The following is an 11,611-nucleotide window of genomic DNA, read 5'->3' as shown; positions in this document are numbered from 1 at the left end:
CTGCTTCTCCCTCTCCCTCTGCCTGCTGCTCCCCCTGCCTGTACTCTCTCTCTCTCTGTCAAATAAATAAATAAAATCTTAAAAAAAAAAAAAAAAGAACACAGACTCTGGAGCCAAGTGCCTGTTCTATGACTAGCTGGCTATGTAAGAGTTAACCAGTATTATTATTATTATTAGCATTAGCATTCATATTCATATTCCAGGCAGAGGGAAGAACACAAGCAATGGTCTAGACGTAAGAAACAGCACTGTAGTGTAGAGACTACAAAACAATTTAGAGGTGTGGAACATAAATTGAGAGGAAAGACATGAAGGAGATGAGATCAGAGAGGCAGAAAGGGTCAAGGTTACTCCTCTCCATGACTTCATGCCTAACAGAGAGCTTCTGACACAACCAATCAAATGTTTATTTTTTAAAAAAATTGATGAACATATCAGAAGATACCACTTGAAACCCATCAGGATGGCTATCATCAAAAAGACAAATAATAACAAGGGTTGGCAAGAACGCAGAGAACTAGGCCCTCAATATATTGTGCCTGGGAATGTAAAATGTAACCACTGAGGAAAATAGCTTGGCAGTTCCTCAAAAGGTTAGACAGGGAGTTACCATATGAACCAGCTATTGCACACCAAGGTATACATATGCGCAAGAGAAATAAAAACATATGCCCACATAAAAACTTGTAACACAAATGTTCTTAGCAGCATTATTCGTAATAGCCCAAAACTATAAACAACGCAAATATTCATCAACTGATAATGGGTTAATACAATGTGGTATACACATAAAATGTAATAGTATATAGCCACAAAAAAGAGTGAAGTACTGATGTAGGCTACAATATGGATGACCCCTGAAAACATTATGCTAAGTAAAAGCTGCCAGACACAAAATGTCACATATTGTAGGACTGCATTTACATAGGATGTCCAGAATAAGCAAATCCATAGAAACAGAAGGTAGAGAAGTAGTTGTCAGGGGCTAGAGGAAGGGGATACCGGGGAGTGACAGCTAATGGGTATGGAATTTCTTTTGGGAGTGATGAAAATGTTCTAAAATTGACTGTGATAGTGGCTGCACAACTCTATGAATGAACATACTAAAAACCAGTGAGTTGTAACCAGTCACTTTAAATAGGTAATTATATGGTATGTGAATTTTGTCTCAAAGTTGTTATAAAATATTTAAAGAATAAAATACCAATGGTTCACTTATTTCAAGAAATGTCTGATAAAAGTTAAACACACAAAAAAATTTGAAACATCTCTTTTCATTCAATTTGTTCAAATCCCCTATGTGCCAGCTCTGATGGCCACAAATATTGAGTAAGACAGAGTACCTTAGCCTTAAGAAGCTATACTCTAGAAGTGGGAAGAGAGGCAGGTATATAGGGTGGCACCACATTAGAGGGCCTCACAGAAAGCTGCCTAGGACCTGAGAGAACACACACCAGGGCCAGGACCTCCTCTCCATTACTTTGTCTTTGGCCTCTTATCCTTACATGGTCCTATTAGATGTGCATTTCTTCTACTGGAAGGCTCTCCACAGTTATTTTGACAGGAGACCCCTATGCTAAGCAATGTGATTAATTCTCTAGCTGATCAGTCTAAGCCAGCCATGGCAACTCTACTACTAATTGCCAGTGACTGGTTCAAGGACAGATGGCACTATATCAATTCAGCCAATGAATGCAAAGAGAGACATGCTGGGGGTCTGGGGAAAGAGGCTCTCTCACTCTTAAGAAAGCCAAAGGCAGCATCACATCACTCTTCCTTGGGCTATGAACAAAACCCTGATACCTACACTAAGCCATTCCTACAACCACCAGGAGACCTGTCTTCAGTTAACCCTCTGGTAAAGACAGAACAACCGGCGCCTGGGTGGCTCAGTTGGTTAAGCGACTGCCTTCGGCTCGGGTCATGATCCTGGAGTCCCTGGATCGAGTCCCGCATCGGGCTCCCTGCTCAGCAGGGAGTCTGCTTCTCCCTCTGACCCTCCCCCCTCTCATGTGCTCTCTCTCTCATTCTCTCTCTCTCAAATAAATAAAAAATCTTTAAAAAAAAAAAAAAAGACAGAACAACCTAAGAACTGAATGAAATTAGTCCAGTTTCCATTTTCTCCTGTCCACCATTAAGTTAAAAAATCTTCTAATGATGCCACCTGATGTCTTCTCTTCCCTCATGGGTCAGGAAGCAACCATGGAGCAGAGACTAGAGGCTCCAGCTCTGTTTCATTTCCTCCCTCAGAGTCTAGCACATGGTCAACCGTTGCAAGTCATGTATTTCAAAAGAACAAAAAACAATGAACAGAGTTACACTTAACCCTAAATATTTTAAAAAGCAGAATTTAACAGAAAAAAAAATTACCTAAATAAAGGCCTTCCCTATTAAAATAAACTTCCACAGTTCCCTTCATTGCCTCAAACAAGGACCACGTTTTACAGAGGGAAGGCTCCTGTCCCTTCCCCTCCACCACTTCCAGGAAAAGGTCCTGGGCTTCCAGGGAAGGTAAGCAGCTTGGGGTAGGGACACTGTAGGTGTCATGTAAAATGCCAGGCAAAGGGCCAGCATTTGATGCTAAGCATCACAGCAACAATCACAACAACAGAACCAGTGGGGCGTGTATAGACTGGCGTTTACAACATGGAATGGTACTGGTTTCTATTCTCAGCATGTGTCACTGACTTACTGACAAGACAGTTAAACATAAAAAGGGTCCATTATCAGTGGTAACTGGGACAAAGTCCCTGGGCTAGAAGGAATAGGAAAACTCCAGCAGTAATCCCCAAACCTCCTCTGTCTCAATAGTTTCAATTTCCTTCTCCAAACCTTTTCTAAAACTGCTCTTACCAAAATAAACCAATTTAAGTTGACTTCCACTTCCTTTCCCCGATGTGAAGGCACAGAAGAATGAGCAGGAAGAGACACAAAAGATCCCAATTATCCACCCTTTCTTAAGGCTCCTTTGTACGCCTGCCGCATAAGATCATTTATTAACTAAGAATAAGTTACTGGTTTATGATAACACAGGGCCTGGCACACAGTAGGCACTTGATAAATGTTTACTGATTGACCACAGCAAACTAGAAGCAAGCATGTGAGTGTTGGACAGAGAGGAATAAAGCCTTGTCTCTCCCAGGGTCACTTTTTAGCCAACCTGCTAAAAACAATAATAGTGCACGTCTTCAAAAAGCTGAAAAGAGCTGGTTTTGCAGCTACGGTGGCTGTTACTGCTCCCTGAATGAGTAAATCTATTCAGTTTCTCTGACCCCCGTCCAGAATACAAGTGAGTTATAGCCAGTGCAGACCCTGGCTCGCAGCGAAGTTGTTATTAACCACACTGGCTAACTGTAAACAGATACTAGAGAAACCTGTTCAGCTCCAGACTGTCCAAACATCATTCTGGGGAAGGGCTTCACCTAGTTCAGGGTACTGGGTTTTCAGATCGCCCTGAGGTCTGCTCTCCAAAGCCTGACAGAACCAGCACAGAACATACTCTAACAGTCTTCTTCCTTATCTCTTGCCCAAGAGAATTTCAGTGTCATGATAGTTAAAGCATATACCTGGAAAAGTGGGCTTCTTCCCTTGATTACAATTACACAGAGGGGAGCACAGGATTTGCCTATACCAATTACCTGTGCCCATGATGAACTCTCAAATATGACCAATCAACGCCATCAATACTTTAGCTTCATTAACTGGCCAGAGGAAAAAGAGCCTGCCACTTGGCAAACTCACATTTCACACAGGTGTCTCAGCCAAGACAGGGCAGAAGCATTACATCCATAGCCCAGAGTACAAATGTTCGGCACCGAAATGAATGGAAACCAACAGGACACTTGTGGTTACAATTTAACTTAAATCCTCAGATAAAGGAAGACCACTACTGATTTGGTTTGGTTTGTCAACAGGAGAGTTCGTAAGGAATTACCATGAGCAAACAGTGGCAGCCACCCCAGTAACCACAAAGGCCTGAGTATTGAAGGAGGACCAAGTACACTTAGCTTTAGGTCCTTCCCTGCAGTGAAGGGTCCCTTGGGATGGGTCACCTTCATGAGGGGCAGCAGCTGTTCAAACCCCAGGACGCACAGGGGAAGTTAAGGAGTAAAGGATCACAGGGATAGAGCCTGGCCTGAATCCCTCTAGGAAGGGACTATGGTTGAAGCCCACATTCTTCTCACTGTACTCATAACCAGTAGCACCCCACCCCAGGACCCTCTCCCCTTTTATCCCAATTCCTTGACATCTGATCAGATCAAGAAGACCAGGTGGCAGACCTCAAGGCCTCCTCAATGCAATGAATGGCTATTTTAAGTTTTGTGTTTTTTTTAATTAAGCTCTACACCAAACGTGGGGCTTGAACTCATGACCCTGAGATCAATCACATGCTCTACAGACTGAGTCAGCCAAGCGCCCCATGAATGGATATTTTACACTTTAAAGCTAAGGCTGACTTACATGTAAGAGTCCCTCTTTCTCCAAATATATGTCATTCCTGAACATCTCGGCTATGTTGGCAAATCACCAATGCCAGCCCTCTCAACCTCCCCATCTCTCCCTCCTCCCCAGGGACATAGAAGCCACAGTTAAGCAGACTTTCACAGCGACAAGGCACAGGGTGGGGAGGGGAGCTCTGGAATGACATCAGAAGACCTATGCACTTGTTCCAGCTCTGCCAAATTAGCCGAGTGAGTTTAGCCTTGGCTTACATATCTTTAAAATAGGGGAGTGTGGTTTGATGATTTTTATGGGTCCTTCCAGCTCCAAACTCTGGGAACTTTCAATATAGACTATAGCTTCATCTATCTACACCCCGGTGAAGTATCCCAGTGAGCATCTAAATGAGGCTAAAAGACGCATATGCTGGAAGGGTCCAGCCACGGAATCATAAAACCTAAGAATGCTAGAAGCACCCTAGAACATAACAGTCCCTTCAAAGGAAGCTCTGGGTTTCACAGTGTGCTCAAAGATGTCTATGGCTCACCATTTCCCACAGGGAATACTTGGACCATCACTGTGAAAGCGAGGACTCAAACAGGACAAACTCCAAACTCAGTTATTCCAGACAAGGGTCTATTCTAAAGGTGCAGACCCAAAAATAGCTTTACAGTTTACATAAAAGCAGGACCTAAAATAAGATTTTCAAAAAGTCAGATCCTGGGTAATAAACTTCCTTCTAAACCCATAGCTAGAGGCCAGCCCTGTACAACGCAAGGGTATACTCAAAAAATTACCCATTCAAGTACCTGGGTCTTTGCCACCTTCTTTCTCTGGCATAACCAAAATAAGCTCACCCTGGCATGGTTCTGTTTGGAGGATACCAGGCAATTAGGCCATGGTGCATGTCCCCCAGGGGCAGAACACTTCCCCAGCTACTCCGGTTTGGTATGTCTTTGTTTTGGTTTAGCCCTGGCAATCTGGCAGGCAATGTACTTCCAGGGGGAGCTCTGTCCATGGTGTGAATGCCCCGGCCTTGAGGTCCTTGTTCATGTCCATAAACAGAGCCCAGTTGCCACAGTGACTGGTGCTAGGAGCAGCTGCTAAATAGCAGAGGTCACCAGAGCTTTCTTGGGTTCTACAGCCTGGGCTATGTGTTCCTATGCCTCTGTGAACAATGGGTCAACGGGAGCTGCAACCACACCGGCCAGTACTTCACATGGGAGTCTGGGCACTGAGGAGGAATGTGATTTCACATGGGGCCCATACCCACATGACAGATCTCAGCCAGAGGGCACAGGAAGAGTAAAGGGCATAGGAGTGGCAACTTCCTCCCAGGGGTTCCACAGTCCCCAGAGGGTGGGAGGGGGCAGGGCCAGAGTTTAGTGCAACAGGAAGGACCTTGGAAAAGTGAACATGGAGTTGAGCCCGTGACGCTTCTGAATCGTGTAGGCCAATCGGGTGCTTCCTCCCTTCTCCGTGAGGGTGTGACTCAGTTCTCCCCACTTCCACAGCAGGAAACACTGCACCCCACCTGACACGTGCAGGTAAAAAAAAAAGAAAAAAAACAAAAACAAAAAGCCTTCTGGACTGGAGCTGCAGAGGTCTTTCTAAATTAGAAACTATCCCTATTGTGTTTCCATCTTCCAAGGCAATCCTGCCCAAAGGCCACAAGATCTGCTTGACCAGTAATACAACTAGGGCAGGTGTGAAACACAACTGTGTCTGGAAACACGTATACCCCTGGCCACCCCCCTTATTGTCCGCTTGCTAAGATTAGAAACAGTTATTTTTCACTCTGCAAAGTAAAGCTTCTGCCCTCAAGGTAGATGCTTTCAGATAAAAACATAAAAACAGCTATAAAAAAGAGATGATAAGGCAGGTCCTCTTGGCCCTTACAAAACCTGGTTACCTTGGCTGGGGCCCAAGGAAGCCATAGAATAGAACCGAACATAAACTTCACTTAACATCTTTCAGACCCAGCCCCATGTTAACATGGAAGTAATAAACATTCTTTGGTCCCAATGCCAGTTCCAGAGACGGTGATCATTTAAAATGTAAACAAAATGAAGGCTTATCTCTCTCAAAAACATATGCTTCTGTCTTTACCAACCATGAGCCAATGAGACCACAAAAAGGAGAGGAAAACAGGATGAAAGTTTTCTAATTTATCAGTGTAACTCAAAGGTAAACCTGAAAACTTGGATCCATCATACTTTCCAAACAGGGCCCAAATGTTTCACACATAAGATGTTTCTGTGTTATTCCCACCATTGTAGTTCATTACAGGCCAGAGGAAACTTAAATAGTTAAGAAGTTTGTCCTTAGGCAAATACTTCAATAATTTAGACTTCAAAGACTCCGTATTAACCTCTGTTTACACAAAGTAATGTGTTTCCTTTGCCTGCTGAACATCAAAATGCTTTGCAATTAATTACCTCTATTTTTAAAACCCCCAAATACTGTTAAATATAATGGCCAATATACTGGGGGGGGGGGGGAAGCATGTTCAAAATCTGCTCCGTTCTCTGAAGACACAAAATGATAATTAAGACAACATCCATGGAATTTGATTGATGTAGACGATTATTTAAAAAAAAAAAAAAACTTTTCCCCTTGGGGCACCTGAGTGGCACAACCGGTTAAGCATCACACTCTTGGTTTCAGCTCAGGTTGTGATCTCAGGGTTTTGACCTCAGGGTCATGAGATCAAGCCCCGCGTCCATTAAGACTCTCTCTGATCCTCCCCGCTGCACTCGCTCGCTCTCTCTCAAATAAATAAATTAAATCTTAAAAAAAAAAAAAAAACTTTTCCCCTCAAAATGACAATTTTTATCGATTTTTTTTCCATTTTGCCTATGAACACTGTGAATCTAAGAATGGAACAGTTTTTTATCCACTTACAGAGAAATTCAACAAAGTTAAAATTCCAAGTAAAGGCACAGCTTTAGAAAATTCAAAGTTATTTCATTTTCTAACTAGTTAGTACTTATACCTTCTTTTCTTTAGAGCATTCCTAGTTCATGATTAATGGAGCACCTTAGAAATTAACTCCACACCTCCCACAGGGAAGTGTACACAGAAGCACAGCAGGTGGCTTAAATGGCAAAGAATTTTATAAATACTAAGGTAATCATGGAGACAATGATGAATAGTCCTTGGAATTTGTATGGGGAAATTTCCAGGTTTTTTTAAAAGCTATTTTCCACTCTATTACCCTCAAAATATCCACATTTGGCAATAATATTATCATCTATGGAATATTTACTATGTGCCAGGCTCTCTTCTAAGCATTTTACTTTATTTATGTATTTATTCCTCAAAACCAACTTGAGATATACAATTGCCTTCATTCTACAGCTGAAAACACTGAGATGGAATGATATTAAGTAACTCACTCGAAGTCAGGAAGTTATTGACTTACTGACTGAAAGTGACTAAGCCAAGGCCAGCCGGGGCGGGGGAGCGGAGCGTGGTGTGGGGGATGCAGGGACCGTGGTACCTGGACTAGAAGGCAGGAACCAGCATTCTGGTTCCCAAATCAAAAGGTGTTTCTTCCCAGAGAAAATGCTGACCCAAGATAAACCAAGGAATATGTAAATGAGTTCTGACCTAAATACATGTCCTCTTGCTATAGAAAACTAAGCTACTGGCACCTTAAAGAGAGATACAAACACCAAAGAAAAAAGGAAGCTCAGATTTCCTTAATTAACTGTGCAACGTTCTCAGCTAATGTCATTTTAATTTTACATATATGTTCTACAACCTAAAATAATCTTTGCAAATTACCTAAGAAAAAAAATTTTTAAAGCCTTCAGAAAAAGGAACTATTTGGACTTTCTATGTTAAATTTTCGCTACATTTTTCTCCTACATTGTAATGTTTTGATGGTTTTTTTACAATTCGTATTTCTGGCCACCTTGTTTCATTAGCACTCAAAAGCGGAGCTAAGCTCATATAACATCACGGGGGCTATAGTGTGAAGCTGCCATCCAGCTGAGCTGATTTAAACACCCAATTCTGACAGCATGGTATACCTCTGCCTTTCAAAAACTTAGAAACCTTTCCTTCCTTTCTAGAAAATCTTCACATTATCTAAACAGAAAAAAAGTACTTTTTTCTGAACGTATTTGAAAGTTGCAAATAATCATAAGATTGTTATTAATACTTTTTCCTGAGGTCTCATTTCCTATTCTCTGACAGGTTCTCCTTCAGCTCAGGCACCAAGAATGGGCCACGACATACGAGTCAAAATGAGAGCGGCCCAGTGTGACCCAGCATGCCCAGCGTGGGTGCAGCGGCCCAGGCCCTGGGAGTGCCCCATCGGGAGCTGGCGGCCGGGCGCGGAGGGGCCAGGGGGAGCCAGGAGGAGCCAAGCCAGCCCACGGTGGGCGAGGGGCCAGGCAGGTCAGAGCCAGGTGTTTGGAGCGGCCAGAGGAGCCGGGTCCTTCATGATGAAAGATTTTGAGACACTTCTCTGTCCTCTGTGTAGTTGGTAGTTTGGGTGGTGAAGAGATGGCTGAGTGTGTCAACACCCTTCTCCAGGACCTTACCAGGGGAATCAAAGACTCCATCTGGGGCATCTGTACCATCTCAAAGCTAGATGCTCGGATTCAGCACAAGAGAGAGGAGGAGCGTGAAAGAAGGGCAAGCGGTGTCCTCGTGCACAGGAGAGCCCAGAGTACAGAAAGGAAGCAAGAGCGTGAGCTACATGTGGTTAGCAGAAGTCTCTTGTTTTATCAAGTGTTTCCTCCTGTACTACAGTCAGTAATAGCCCAAATTATTGGTGATCCATCACAACCTAGAGATGTCTGGTCATAGCTGGAATTCTTCCTTACCTCAGTTTTCAGTGCTCTTTGGGTGCTCCCTCTGTTTGTGCTTCGCAAAGTTGTAAATGCCATTTCATTTCAAGACACAGCTGATGTGGCATTTGAGGTATCGGGGAGGAAGCCTCACCCATTCCCTAGTGTCAGCAAAACAACTGCTGACATGCTCTTCAACCTTTCACCGCAAGCTCTTTCCCTCATCCAGGGCATGTCTGTGAGTCTCCTTCCCATCCACCTTGTCGGTCAGCTGGTTAGTCTTCTGCATATGTTCCTTCTCTACTCACTGGACTGCTTTGAGTATCATTGGTTCAATAAAGGAACTGAAATGCACCAGCAGTTGTCAAACATAGAAAGGAACCGGCCTTACTACTTTGGATTTGGTTTGCCCCTGGCTTTCCTCACAGCAATGCAGTCCTCATACATCATCAGGGGCTGCCTCTTCTCCCTCCTTTCCTCCATTCATTATCAGTGCCAATGAAGCAAAGACCCCTGGCAAAGTCTACCTTTTCCAGGTGTACCTCTTCTCCTTGGTGGTTTTCTTAAGCAACAGACTTTTCTGCAAGACCGTCTACCTGCAGTCCGCCCTGAGTAGCTCACCCTCTGCAGAAAAATTCTCTTTGCCGCATCCGTCTCCTGCCAGACTAAAGGCTGCTGCAGGCCCCTGAGTCGCCTGCCATCCAGAGGGGATGGGTGGGATTGGAAGGAGGCAATAGGAGCTCTCTTCCTTGTCCCCTCCTCCACCAGGGAAGGCAGGACCTGCTCAGCCAAGGACCCTCTGCCTGTTCCCTTCTCTCTGAGGAACTGGGATTTCTGTCTCTGGTGCGTGTAAGGCACAATCGTCCTGACACCAGTGGGTGCGTTTTTAACACTGGTGAGTCTGAATGGACCACAGGTTTCTCTGCAGGTCTTTTCTGGCACTTGCCAGCCCCCGTGCCTGGACTGATGTGAATACTTTTTTCCTCCCTGTGCCATTGACCCTCCCAGCCCCCTGTCCTGCTTTCCACCCCCCTTGGATGAATGGGTTTTATCATTCTGGCTGTTGTATTTTGTGGACCTGTTATTTGTGTTGTTTTTCTGTGAAGCACATATATTGGATGTAGGAGGGAAAGCAGTATCTCATTTGCTCCTGGCCACTCCCTTTATAGCTGTCACTGTCTATTGTTTCTTATAACTCAGGTTAGATTTTGGTCTCTCTGGCTCTGCTGCAAAAAACAAGCCTGAAGAGATGGGACAGGAGGAAAGACCTCACAACCAGATCTGCTGCATTTGGGGGAGTGATTTTCTTTCTTCCCCTTGTAGGAGAAAAAGCTTTTTTCACTGGTACATTTAAAGTTCCCCAGCTATAGGGAGGGACCAGTTTTGGACAAGTGCCCCTGCAGCACCGAATGCTCAGAGAAGCTGAACTTGGAACTCTGAAGGTCTGAAGTGTACTGCTGGCCACTGCCGGGTCTGTCTGGTATTTCAAAGGAAAATTGGGTGCTGCAAATAGGAACCGAATGGGGTTGACTTATTAAACTCATGAAGCCTGTGACTGGTTGGTGTTCTCCTGTCATTTTAAAGAGAGGAAATATGGGGAGAGGACAGATGTCAAAACATTTGTCCAATTTTAAAATGTCACAATTAGGGGCGCCTGGGTGGCTCAGATGGTTAAGCATCTGCCTTCGGCTCAGGTCATGATCCCAGGGTCCTGGGATTGAGCCCCGAGTCGGGCTCCCTGCTCAGTGGGGAGTCTGTTTCTCCCTCTCCCTCTGCCTCTCCCCCTGCTTGTGCTTTCTCTTTCTCTCAAATGAATAAATAAAATCTTTAAAAAAGTCACAATTAAACATGAGCTAGTTTCAAAAAAAAGTGAAAGTGACATTTCCCTGCACTAAATTGAAAACAGATTCACATTCAAGTGTTTAATCGTTAATTCCATCATTTGAATACTGAGCACCTATAGTTCCCAAGTTCTTGCAGCTGTCAGAGATAAAGCAGTGAACAAGGTAAGCAGCCTTCTCTTCTTTCATGGTGCTTCCATTTAGGCAATTAAAAAAATATGGCAGATCAAACTTTTAAACACAAAGCTCCTCCTCCAGGAAAGGACATATGCAACAATGCATGGGGGGTGTTTTATAGAGTGAGGTCCAGAGACCCAGGCCCTGCCTTTCCCCTCTGGCTCACTGCCCCGCCACAGGCTCAATGGAACAAATTTCTATGCCAAATGCGTACCCAACTAGCTCAGAGCAACTCTACCTACAAATACAAGCCTTACTCCTTTTACGAACAGGGAGCAAAGTCCTTTAAATCCCATCGCTACACCATTCTGGTCACTTGTAGACAACCCTTAATTATCAAGAATCCTTTTA

The 11,611-nt window shown here is 44.0% G+C and overlaps 1 protein-coding gene and 1 pseudogene across 12 annotated transcripts in view; one reads left to right on the top strand and one right to left on the bottom strand.

Annotated features, from left to right (window-relative positions):
• Positions 1 to 11,611, bottom strand: part of TGFBR3 (transforming growth factor beta receptor 3) — a 250,516-nt gene that overhangs the window by 191,192 nt on the left and 47,713 nt on the right. The window lies entirely within an intron of this gene.
• LOC102746833 (etoposide-induced protein 2.4 homolog pseudogene) lies at positions 8,881 to 9,941 on the top strand (annotated as a pseudogene).

Source organism: Leptonychotes weddellii, chromosome 4 (assembly GCF_054177405.1).
Source record: "Leptonychotes weddellii isolate Sample4059 chromosome 4, ASM5417740v2, whole genome shotgun sequence".
Lineage (NCBI taxonomy): Eukaryota > Metazoa > Chordata > Mammalia > Carnivora > Phocidae > Leptonychotes > Leptonychotes weddellii.
The sequence above is the reverse complement of the archived record's forward strand: the minus strand, read 5'-3'. Positions and strand labels throughout refer to the sequence as shown.